The sequence below is a fragment of the Micrasema longulum genome, unplaced genomic scaffold (assembly GCF_059751315.1).
Source record: "Micrasema longulum isolate JH-2025_06_02 unplaced genomic scaffold, ASM5975131v1 h1tg001969l, whole genome shotgun sequence".
Lineage (NCBI taxonomy): Eukaryota > Metazoa > Arthropoda > Insecta > Trichoptera > Brachycentridae > Micrasema > Micrasema longulum.
The window spans coordinates 1-13,266 of NW_028279142.1; positions in this window are offsets into that span (position 1 = coordinate 1).

Sequence of the window (13,266 nt, forward strand, 5' to 3'; positions counted from 1 at the left end):
GTGGGACTCCACTGCCGAATAAACCTTTTGAGATTTATGTTCTCCTAGTCTTTTTACCGCAAATAAAGAAGATAAAGTGCGTTGTTAAAACAGAATCGTTGGTTGCTGTTATAAAATACTGTACAATTTAAGTTTAACAAAAAAGAGTATAACAATTTTAGTAGGAACAATCTGCCATTAAATAACCATTGTCCACACCCAATGATGCACAGGGCATTGCATTTGTACTTAAATTGAAGCGTATCTGGATCATTTTGATTACACAGAAGGTAAACATATTATAAAAAAATAATTATTTATCCCTAACTCCATAAGGGAAAGAGAACAAGGGTGAGTAAGGATACAACATAATGGAAAAACGAAGCGTAAATGTTATTCAAGAACCAAAAATAACATAATAACAATTATTACATATTACAACAGAGATGAAGAACATTTAAGAGAAGGTAATATAGAAGTCTAGGCATCTACAGGGCTTATGACCTTTCAAAGTCTAGTTTAATGTTGGGTGAATGTTACACAGTGTGTAAAGTGGCCACTTAAACCAGCCATTGGCAGGTCATAAGCCCTGTAGATGCCTAGACTTCTATATTACCTTCTCTTAAATGTTTTTCATCTCTGTTGTAATATGTTAATATAAACAACTCTCCAGGGAGTTGAATCCAGTCCTTGTCTATAAAAATTTAGACGAACTCAAAATATTGTTGATAAATCCACCTGGTCCATGGAGAAGTATAGAAATGGAAAAAATAACATTTTCAGGCGTTGCCTAGTATGTAGGTGAAATAATTCAATTAGATGAATCTCACCCGCATAAATAAAGGTTTCAGCTCTTTTACTTCACAAACATCAACAGATGAAAGGATTTAAGGAATATAGATGTTCAAATATGGGCAGAATGGTAAATGTTACACAGTGTGTAAAGTGGCCACTTAAACCAGCCATTGACAGGTCATAAGCCCTGTAGATGCCTAGACTTCTATAGTACCTTCTTTTAAATGTTTTTCATCTCTGTTGTAATATGTTAATATAAACAACTCCCCAGGGAGTTGAATCCAGTCCTTGTCTATAAAAATTTAGACGAACTCAAAATATTGTTGATAAATCCACCTGGTCCATGGAGAAGTAAAGAAATTGAAAAAATAACATTTTCAGGCGTTGCCTAGTATGTAGGTGAAATAATTCAATTATATGAATCTCACCCGCATAAATAAAGGTTTCAGCTCTTTAACTTCACAAACATCAACAGTACCCTATCAAAGGAAAACAGTCCTCCGGAAATAATGTTCGAAATACTAGTTTTCAAATAGAGAATCTTCAAATAATATTTGTAATCTGCAAGCTTGTTTTAGTACTAAAAAACTTGAACTGGTTGAATATGTAAAATACTGTGTACTTTTTTGTACAGAGAAATAAGCTGAGGTAATTAATTGACTAGTTTTATCGTTCACTGAGAGCGGGCTGGGCGCTGGGCGCACTACATAGTTTTTTTTGTAGTAAGATATAAGCGTTTATTTTTTTTTTTCTATTTCTATACTTCTTCATGGACCAGGTGGATTTCAACTCAAAATATTGTCTCTAATTTTATATTGTAAAAATCGCTGTTGAATGAGATTCGACATTGGACCATCAAGGGTTATTTTACATACATCAATTACTGTAAGCATTTGCCATCTTATTTTCACATTCATAATCAGTACTTCCGTGGAAGATTGTTGTTGATTAACAGTGTTGCACTGTGTAAGTTTAAATCGGGACATTAAAGGTTTCATCGGGACGTCGGGACAGAGGGATCAATAACGGTGACAGTCCTGATATATCGGGACGGATGGTAACCCTAAGCTATCATATAAAAAATATGTTATGTTCTAAGTGGCCAGTAACACGAACAATCGTTGTGGCCAGGATCTGGATCAGAAACAGAATATGGAAGGCAATTTGAATTTTTGTTTCCAGGAGCGAAAGGGTAAAAGCAAAAGTGTTGCAAATGTTTGGTTTGGTTTTTGGTTTAACAACAGACGTGTAAGGGGCGGTGTTCGTCGCTGTGCTTGAGGTTCTCTACAGCGCCTACGGCCTATGGTTTTGCTGTAAACTATGGTAATTTCGTGATTGATAATTGTGTCGGTAACATCAAAAATGGACATATCCAGACTTAGCATTTTTTCACATAGAACACTTTTCTGAAACTGATTATTGCGTGAAAAATTTCAACGCTTATCAGTTCATGGTTTACCTCTTCGTTCTAATTCTCAAGGCACTCTGTTAATACCCATCCACAATTCCTCTTTCTTCTCTAACTCATATAGTGTCCATGCGGCTCGACTGTGGAATCATCTCCCATCCACCATCAAAGATGTTACTACATTATCTCTGTTTAAATCACGTCTGAAGAAACATCTCCTTTCTCTTCCTTAATCTCTCCTCCTTTCCTTTTTCCTTTTTCCTCTTTCCTCTTTTTTCCTTTTTCCCATTGAGTAATAGTTTTGATTTAAGGTAATTTATAAACAAATACGTTTATTTCTATTTTTATATATCTTTAGCTTTTTAATCTTTTTTTCTATTGAATATGTTCTGTAACTTGAATTATAAAAATAAAACTTTTATTTTATTGGTTGGTTGGAAGAAATTGCCATTTGGCAAAAAGCCCGCCAATGTACAAACAACATTATGTACAAAAAGTTAAATAAATAATTTATTGCTTTTCGACAAAATTGTTATTTAGACAATATGTAGGTCTGACGTAGGTAATAAAAGTATTTTACGTTATTTGATTTGATCGATTATACTTAGTTTCCGTGAAAAACTTGTATATAATTTGTATGTAACTCATTTTGATATATCGGAATGGATTTAACTAGTTTTGATCAAATTAATTCGTGGATTTAACCAGTTTTGATCTAATCTGTCATTGAATGTCTGTGTCAGGGTTGTCACTTTTACGAAGTAAAAAATAAATAAAACTAATCGTTTTTAGTGTTATTGTGTTATTTGAGTGTTATTGGGTGTTATTGAGTGGATGTTGCTGATTTTGATAAAAATCAAACTTCTGACAACAATTATTATGGTATAATATTGGATTTTCCAATTTTTGAAATAAGTATTCAATGTAAAACTAAACTTTTAATCGTGTTTCCACAAAAAAGTGATTTTTTACCAATTTTGGATTTAACCAATTTTTATATCCACCGACACAATTCTAGAATATTTTTTGTCCGTATGGGCAGCTCCATAGCAGTAGCGCGTCATTTCGCTGAGGAATATATTGATATATTTCTTAAGGCCAATTTAGAAGACATGGTCGCTATAAACATACAAGTTATGAGGATTCATATCAACTTCGATAAACAATATACTTGTGTATCTTTATTTCTCCATACACGTGACAAAAATTATTAGTAGGTATATAATCAAAATAATATTTATTTCAAATATACCTACATATATAAGGTGTAAAGGCATATATTGTGAACGTGCACATATTTTTCAATAAACGTCAGATTTAGATGACGTAAGTCGTTTTCCCAAATCAATGAAGTTTTTATTTACTAAATTAGTGTTAGTCTAACCAACCATTGCATCAACATAAAAAAGTATCATGGCAATCATTTTTTTATTTCCTTTTTTAAATACTATAAAAAATAAATAATATCATGTAATCTTACAGAATATTTTATTTTCTCTTTCTTATGTTACACAAAAATATTATAACTGTCGATTTATAATATTTTTGGGTAACATAGGTTTATTATAGGAGCAAAAATTCATAAACATTTTTTTTTATACCCACGAACAGGCCATGCCTTTGTGGGATTTTATGTTTACTATTTTTACTATTAATATGTATTTTATTGCTATGTAATTATCCTTTATTTTTTGAACACTCCGTTTTACCTCTTATGTAAATTGTAAAAAAACAAAAAATAAAAAATAAAAAAATTAAATGATCGAATCGATTTCTTCTTATGATTTTGCATAAGCTAATAATTCTAGATCCTCTCGTTGTATTTTCATGAAAGAACTCAAATTTAAAAAGTTTGTTTTTAATAAACGAGTATATTGGTACTGCTCTTATTATGAAAGTTTTATTTTATGAATTTTAATAAATATATTTTTTTTTAATTTCACTTCCATTTTTACTTGTGACGTCATTACTTCCTGATAAACATTCGATTATATTTTGCAACAAATGTGCATTTGTGATATTGTATTAACAATACAATAAGGACGTTCAGTACTTCGGGAATAGGATATAAAAACATATTTTCTCACGCGTTATAACAGACCGTTAAATTAGAGCATTAAATTGTACAGCAAAATTTCTTGAAAATACGTGAAAAAATATTTTAAATGGTTTTAGTAAAAACGAAATACTTCGGATCAACCAATAATAGAGTGTTGTGATCGATTTCTGGTTTACGGGAACCCAATTCACCAATCAGCAGAACTTACCAAAAAAATCACGCGGAGTAATTTAAAAATAACAAAAATTAAAAAAAATCGTAGGGCTGGTATTACAAAACATATATTCTTTGGCTTAGTTTGTTAGCCTATTATTAAATACTTTTTTCGTAAAAACCATTGAATTTCGTCTTTGCCATATGTGAGGAGTAAATATTTAAATAGTGATTTGTCACAGAAATATAGAGTTGATAAATTTAAAAAATCTTTTAACTTTATTTAAACTTAACTTTTGTGTGGCTGTGATGTCACGCTAGTCAACATAGGACACAAGACTAAACATTCACTTGTATTCACACCGGATTGAGAAAGTAAAGTTTGTATAACTATGCTGGATGTTAATACAAAAATATTTATCCTTGCTACGCGAAAAATGAATGTCCGCTAATTCAGCAACACAACTGTATAAGAGAGAAAACGAATATATAACTCATAACAAGAAAGACAGAGACGCTGTTCTGTGGCGGGTGTTGGGTAAAACAGACGCAGTCTTCAGTCCGTTGATGATAGTGATGGGGGACGCACGCGCGTAATATGAGCGGCGTATTTATGATTTTTAATTTATTTTGCTACAACAGGGCTGAATTATATGTTTATTTGCATAATTAATGGGAAAAATTTTTTTAAACAGTATGTCTCCTTGTTTTTTTTTCAAATGTCTGAACTTTAGAATATTCCGTCTCTAGTAACACGATGTTACATCACCGCGCGCAAAGGGATTATTTACCACAGTCTTACAAGAGTTAACAAAACTTTCTTTTACCAACTATGTTTAAATGTACACATGAACTTTAGGAATTTTATATAGAAAAACACGCATTTTGAATGAATAGTGTGTTTTTCTAATATATTTAGATATGAACTTCAAAATGTAAATATATCTTTTTTTTTAAATTAAGACAAATCTCTTTTTGAATGTTTGTTCCTTATTTATTGTATATTTTAGAAAAGATTTGAAAATGCGCCTTTTTAAAACAATTTTATCCAACTATACACTTCTTTGTTATATCGTTTTATCTATAAAATACACTTGGGTAATATTAAGGTACATAACTATATATATACTAAAAAAACATTGCTGGCGATATTTTTTCATCTTTGAAATTTGCAGGTGGCGCAGTTTTACACCATTTAGAAAATTGATGAAATAATGATAGTTGTTTGAACCTTGAGACAGTCATCTTGAAATATGGTATCCCATACTCATCTCATATACCCGTGTGGTCCACTAGATAGGAAAATAACAATAGAGCAAAGGTGCGTGGGCTCATTTCCCGCTAAGACGAATAACACTTGACTCAATACACCTATTTCTTCACTGATAGCACTAATTCACATACTTTGAAGAGGTGTATACCGTACTCTAAAGAGAAGTGTTAAATCTAATAAACAAATAAGTTACTTCGTATTTGGTTATCGACTACAAGATGAGATCTCAGCAGAATGCTAGCTAATAGTTTTCCTGTATTTTTTTTATTAAAAAAAAATTGTCAAAGTAATTTTTTTTTTTTTTTTTTACATACATAGTTAATTCTAACGTTTCCGTCTCTCTAATAAAGAGAAAAGTCGTGTTTAAAGAGGGAGTTCGTTTAACATGAAATTTTATTTGTATATACAATTTGTTTATATACACGGTTTTTCAAGGCTAGACCGCGAAAATTCACAGGAACATTCCTCATCAAGCTTTAAAAAAAATCCTTATATTTTTTTTTCCAAAAACTCATTATTATTATTTTGTTATTATTTATAATAATCTTAAAATGGAATAAATCCTTAATTTCTTGGACAAGCAGTTCTTCCACAAACTTCTACTCCTCCCCTAACCTCCACAAACTTTTACTCCTCCCCTAACCAGCTGCTTCCCTGGTCCGCGTCTGATACGTATCGCTTCGTTAGTCAAATACGTTTTTATCTTAAGAAAAAAAAAATTTTGAGGGGAGGGGTAGGGGTTTGCGGAAGGGATGCTAGTCCGAGAAATTAAAGATTTACTCCATTTTGAGATTATTATTTTTTTTTTTTAAATGACTTTTTTGTAAAAAAAATATTAGTATATTTTTTAAGCTTAACCAAGAGGAATGTCCTCTGGATTTTTGCGTTCTTGTACTGAAAAACCGTGTATGTATGTACTCGTATGTATTATATTTTATTTACATTTTATTTCACTATATATAACAGAATCCTTTAAATTAGTTATTATATTCTAAAATATACACAATATTCCGCTGTATGGAGTTCAGGATAGGGTGGGTTTCATGTGTTTTTTTAATTAAGATTGAAAATGTTTAATATTTACTATTGATTTTAAGATATCTGCAAGATTATTAAAGTTTTTAATCCTAACATATGAATAATAATATAAAAATTCGCAGTTGTATTGCATTTGTGTAAAGGTAAATTATTTGAAAATCTAGAGTTTCAAGAATTTTAATTACTTTTTGACTAAAATACGTCCAACTTTTGCCCAAATTTTTTGGCAACAAGGTGTCAAACATCCAGGATGAATATATTATTAAGTTCATCAATGCAAAAGCCGTATTCAGGAAGAACATCCAGAATTGTATTTTGTCTAGAGGAAGAGACCACTGCAGTAGACTGCTGTGAGACATGGCATAAATTTGTATATTTTACTCGTAATCAAGATTGATGTGGAATTTTCATTTATGTCAATTTTTTTAATGTGTTTGCTTCCACTTTCCATTATGTTGTATCCCAACTCAACACATGATTTTTGATCTCACGATACGCTACCGTTTTATTTAATAAGAGCTGAACCCGGCAATGCTCTGTTATTGCTAGATTTGAGTGCATATTCGTAAGTAGATTAAATGAACACAATCGAAAGTTGATATCAGTTATGGTATTTAGTTAAAATTATATAATATGTACATTTACATTATTATCTTTGTGTTTTGAATTACAACAATTGTGAGAATATGCGGTGACGGGGAATTTTGATAAATATACTAGGTATTTGAAGATTGTTTTTCTGTCACTGTTGTGCAGATGTCTCCCCGATACTGTGGGAAAAAGACAACTGCATGTCAGACCTTTTGTTAAAATAGAAAAAAATCGATGTTTCGCTGTCCCGTTTTCTGCACCTCAAAACTGAACGGATTTTGTTATTTTTTAGACAAGGCGTTAGAATAAATTTTTCTGTATCGGTACGTTATACTTTTTTCTAAAACAGTTACGTTTGTATACCATGCGTTCTAAGACATTTAATTCGACAACAATGAAATTCAATTCGGAACCAAAATGCCCGAATTTATCGTGAAAGATCGTTCGGATAAACGTAAAAAACACGCAGTAAATTTTTATTTGTAAGTTAGTACCTAGGTACTTGTTTATGATTGAATTTCGAAACTAAAAATAGTTAATATTTAAATATAGAATCCTTTTTGTAAATGTCAAGCTCTGCTCTTTTTACCAATAAGGGTGCACTTAATTTAGGTATACCATTGTCAAAAATCTATTTAATGTCAGTTTATATTATTTGGCCTTATCAAAAATCTAGTTAAAAGAAATAAATGTGTTGAAATTACACGGAATTTTTTGACATTAATATAATTTATTTTTTTGTAACTAAAAAATTACATCCTGCCAATTTTTTAGTATTTGCATTCTCGTTAAATGCAACCCCGGTGATAGATAAACAAAACATTGACGCTTCTATATTTTTTCTACTAATGAAATGAAGATATAAAGAGCTTTAAATACGACTAGCATAAAGCTCATAAAAAACGTAATGTAAATCGGTCCAGTAGTTTTTAAGTCTATCGATGACACAAATACGAACATTTCATTTTATTCATATATAGACATTTACTGTCGTGGTGAATTAATTAATAAATAAAAAATCTGAATCGCCTAAGAGCACTTAGTAAACAATCAAAAACAAAGATATTACTGACCTGGGGTTAAAAAAATAAATAGAAAACAACTCTCAATAATATTACAAAACGTTAAAAAAATCTATAAATATTCGCTTTCTCAAACAACAGAAAAAATACACGACCATTAAAATAAATTGTACAAATACATTCAGTAATAAAATAAAGGTATACATTATGTAAAATGGCTGATTATTTCACACGTTTTACTTTTGATCTCACGTTTTGACTATTTGTTTTAATTAACGGTAAAAATTTGGCAATTAGAAATTCCTTAAAACAATAATGTATTTCCGTTGTCAGAAACGCATTGTGTTTTGTACATGCGTAATTAAAAATGGCGTTTTGTGTTGTAAAAAACTGTTGTTTGTTTATAAATTAATTGACCAGAAATACACACCTACGTATAGAAACAGGCATCCTTTGGACACTCAATTAAATCATTATTTAATGGCATAGGTGTTTTAATATATTTTAATCAACTCAACTGAATTTGGTTACTACATACATATTTGAACATTACAAGCATGGTCGTTGTTGGCATCCGACTATGCATATTTAAATAAAACTTCGACTTCCTGGACCCCGATAATGAATAGTTTCGACAGATTTATCGACTTTTTAAAGCTATAATCTTCTGTAATCAATACTTCTGATACACATTTATAACTATAAGCGATATAGTTACATATTGTCATAAACGATATAGTTACATAAGACATTATTAATAATTAACATGTTGAAATTGGCAACGTGATATACGAATATAAATGCTTCTATTTCTATAATAAATTACTTTCAACTTCCTCCAAGAATTTTCACCAACAAAATTAAATGTTTTAAGTAAAATGCTCTAGCCAAGAACAATCGATTGACTCATTTGCTTTTACGTGGGCCAATTTTATTGTGGAATTAGGTTAATTTTTCAAATTATCCTTGTGTCGAATTCATTTTTTAAATTTTCTTGTTGAAAATATTTCTTCCTCTGCTTTATTTTCTACGATAATTTGCGAAACAAATTTTTAATAACAACCTTAGTGATAATTTTTCTTCGTCTGAATATGTGGTTAATGGTCATAATTTCATAATCTTTTGATACTCTAATAAATTTTTATGACTTGTAATTTTTATTTACGAAGCAAGTGTTAATTTATTAAAATATTCTGATTACTAATAATAAACACTTTTTAGTACCTACTCACAATTTTAATAAATACAACGTTAAAAAAATATTCCTGATATAGGATCTTGTAATAGTGTAATATGACTACCTCTAGAAACGAATAGGTGTAACGTTTACCAAACTCCAACCCCTCAATCCGTTTACTGCCACCCCTTATTATCTACCCATCCATTACTTATGTGACCACTGCACTTGATTTCATACCAAGCCTTTCTTCTATTATACTCCGAAACATTTACAACCCCTTGGGCTTAAGCTATTACTTCTACGATCCTCCCTTACTTAAGCACAATAGTAAAAATCACCCCCGCAGAGGCATAGAGACAAAGGAATATTTTCACTGCTTATCTTTAAAAAAAATGAATAACATACATTTTATGTTCTTACAAATCGTCATTTTCTCTGGCTTTTATTATTATATTTATTCTCACAGTATGTACAAATAAAAAAAAGAGTTTATTTCCTTTTTTACGATTTTCGTTTAAGAGTATACATCATCATCATTCCCTTTCTGCACCTAATGATGCATAGGGCACTAGATTGGTACACAAATCGCAGCATATCTCGATCAATTTGTAACATGAAGGTAAGGTGTTCAGTCTTACGCTTCAGGTACCAGTCCAGGGGCTATGAAATATTCAAGAGTGAAAACACCCTTTTAAATAAATATTTCATATTAACCATGTCAGGAATCAAACCCGAGACCTCTTGCATGGTAGGCGTTTGCGCTGACCATTACGCCATCAGGCCGACAAAGAGTATACATACAGCTTGCCCACCACATACCGCACACCGCATCTGAGGACATAAGTCTCCTTGGCGGTGCCCACATACACGGAAAATTTGCTCATTGTCAAACGAGAAAAGCTGCCCAAAGAAGCTCTCTGAAATTTGGTAGCCTTAGCATCTTTGTGCTGAAAGAAAGTAATCCAGAAGTACATAATATGTACTTCATTGGATGGATTGAGAAGAGAGGGAAGTAAATTCTACATACATACTGTAAAATTCTACATACAGTAAAAAGTATTTGTCCAGGGTTAAGGTTCTATATCACACACAGACCTGTATTCTTCCTTCGCTCTAAAATGAAGAAAAATGTTTCTACACATTATTAAATACATGTTAGTTATTGGTGTATGATTTTGTAAGGGATGGTGAGTGAGTGTGTGTGATGAGTGTGTATGTGACAATGTGTGGTTGATAAAAGTAGAGTCATTAGACTCCATCATCGTAATTACCTTTCTGGTGCATAGAGCACTATATTGATACACCAACCGCGGCGTGCGTTGATCATTTTTGTTACATTAAGGTAAGATGTCTTACGTTTCAGGGATTATTAAATATTTATTTACTAATTCCAAATGTATTTACCGCTTACACATTCACGAACTTATCGTGTTTTTTGAAACTTTACCGGTGCTAACTCATAATAATTTACATAGGGAAAAAATACATTTAATTAAAATTGATAATTACATATTTTAAAATAACAATATTTAGAATAACGATCCAAAAAAATAACTTTTAATATTTTTTAAAAATAAAATAGAAATTATGCAGAGTTACAACATGATCGAGAAAACAAAATAGCAAATTAATATCAAATTAAAAGATTTAGAAATAAAATGGCCTTAAGTATATGAACATATATTACATTTTAATGTCCGCTTTTGCGTGGCAAGAAATACATATTTATTTCATCTGCCAGTCTGTTGCACTAACTATGCACAACACTCTTTCCTGTATCGTTCTTGTTAAGTTTTTATAATTAAATTTTTTCATGTATTCATACATTTAATATGCCTCTTAATTTATTCAAAAATAAATTAAGACTAATTCTATCTGACTACGATACACTCCTACTTGCTTTTTGATGATGTACACGCGTACACACACCTGAACACCCTCACCTGTACACTTACTCTCATAAAAATAAACACAAACACACCCTTTTACATATACGTATATACGCACGCACACACTTAAAAATGTACCAGAATTTAACACGTATGATTTTCATTTAGAAACTTTGCTGGTCTACCTTTCAACCTTATCTTTTTATGAAATTTAATCATTGTTGGCTGTATGTTTTTTTAAGATAAATAAATATTGTCAAAACACGTTTTTATGTCATTATTTTATTTTAGTAATCGAACCCGAGACCTTTTGCATGGTCGGCAAACGCACTGATGATTTGACCACAAGGCGGACTTATGTATTGTATCAAAGCAGTGCCCTTGCATCATTGGGTGAGGGTAATAATTGTAATAATCCGGCATATTACACTGATATTGAAAGTGTGCCTTATAATTTTTTTCATACAGGTTTCCTCCATAAAAACGATGCGGGTTTGATTTTGTTGAAATATGAAAATTGCCGTTTTGAGTGGAATAAAGGGAAAAGTTCGCATAAGGGGAGGGATCGATATTTCGCCCGCCTCGAGCCGAGAGCTTATACAACTACCACTAGGAAATACTCTGCCATAAGAAAGGGATGCTGCAGGTAGGGTTGCCAACCCTCTCGGGATTCCGGGATTCTCCCGGAAATAGACTTACGTGTTTTTTCTCGCGGAATGCATCTAATATTTCCAGGGATTGATTCCGGCATATTGCTAACAATTTTTTGCGAAAATTTCGTTGTGGCGAGTGAAACAAAGGGGTAGACTTCAATTTTCATGATGAATGTAAGAGAGGAATAATAGAAAGATCGCTTTTATTCCTCAATATCAATCGCAAATATCGCAGTTTAGTGTTAACTATAAATTAACTTCGGTCGGAAAGTCGTTATGATTCTGCGCGCAGTGTAGAAAAGTACAATTTTTCAGGAAAAATACCTAGTGGTATATAGTTTTTCGCTAATAATTATTATAAAAATTACGTTATGAGAATAAATAATGTTCCACTTTATTTTATTCTAAATAAATTAATATTTGATTTAACCTACCGGATTTTAGGTCGATTGAGGTGGCAACCCTAGCTGCAGGGTCAATAAACTCTCAAGTATTTCACACAAATGCATAAAGACCTCTATATTCACTATAAAGCTTTTCATTTTTATGTTCAGTTATTTTGTCATCTATGCTAAAGTTAAGTACATATATTTTCTTCATACGGTACAACTCCGTTTATCTGAACTCTAGTAATTCGGATTGCCAAATATCCGGATCTTTATCGGGAAATAAAAAAATGACCAAATCTAACAAATACGTCAAAAGTCAGAATAAACGGTGCGCTTGCATGAGATATCCATGCAGAGGAAGCGAGGTCTGTATGCCTAGAGAGAGTGACTTAACGTTTTTTTATTATTATTATTATATATGTAGGTATGAGAGTTGTATTATTTTTTACCTTGCTTATAATGTACAAGGTTTATATTTACTTCAAAAGGATAGTTATTTAATTGTTTACTTCAAAAACCAATATTCTATCAAATTTACTTCAATGAAAAACTTTATTTAGTTGATATGTTTATAATATGTAAGGATCTTGTGGGATGTTTTGGCTGTCGCCTGTTTCAGGAGCTTCTCCGCATTTGCTCTGTTGATGAGGAAACCACAGAAAACTCGTCAGGAGAAGGCGGACTATTGTCATTCGTCAACAGACCTTCTTCCTACCTACCCAAACCGTTCAGTTTAAGAAATTTATAAGTACATGGACATATTCTAAGGAATTATACTGAATCTTATGATTTCATTAAAAATTAAAAACAAAAATTAACAAAAAAATATATTTAAAA